This window comes from Cebus imitator, unplaced genomic scaffold (assembly GCF_001604975.1).
Source record: "Cebus imitator isolate Cc_AM_T3 unplaced genomic scaffold, Cebus_imitator-1.0 Scaffold301, whole genome shotgun sequence".
Classification (NCBI taxonomy): Eukaryota; Metazoa; Chordata; class Mammalia; order Primates; family Cebidae; genus Cebus; species Cebus imitator.
Window position 1 is genome coordinate 730,812 of NW_016107616.1, and position 682 is coordinate 731,493.

A 682-nucleotide genomic window follows, 5' to 3' on the forward strand; every position below is an offset into this window, starting at 1 on the left:
CCTAAGCAAATTAACACAAGAACAGAATAGCAAATACTGCCTGTTCTCACTTAAGTGGGAACTAGACATTGTGTATGACTTGAATATTTGTCTTCATTTAAATCTCATGTTTAACTGTAATCTCCAGTGTGGGATCTGGGTTCTGGTGGGAGGTGTTTAAATCACAGACGCAAATCCTCATGGCTTGGTCCTGTCTTTGTGACAGCGACTTCATTGTGAGATCTGCTCATTTTAAAATGTGTGTCACCACCCTAGCCACACACACTCTTTTTCTCTTGCTCCTGCTCTGGCCATGTGACATGCCTCCTCCACCTTTTCCCTCTGCCATAATTATAAGCTTCCTGAGGCCTCCCCAGAAGCTAAATGGATGCCAGCATCATTCTTCCAGCTAAGCCTGCAGAATTACCTGTTTTCTTTATAAATTATGCAGTGTCAATTATTTATTTATACCAATGCAAGAGTGGCCTAACATACATTAAGTACACATAGACATGAAGAAGAAAATAATAGACACTAGGAACTAGTAAAGGGAGGACAGATGGAGTGCTCAGCTCATGCATTGAAAAATCACTTGTTGGGCATTATACTTACTTCTTAAAGAAGAATTAGTACCAACATTCCTCAAGCTATTAAAAAAAAAAAAAAACTGAAGATTAGGGAATGCTTTCAAACTCAATTGAGG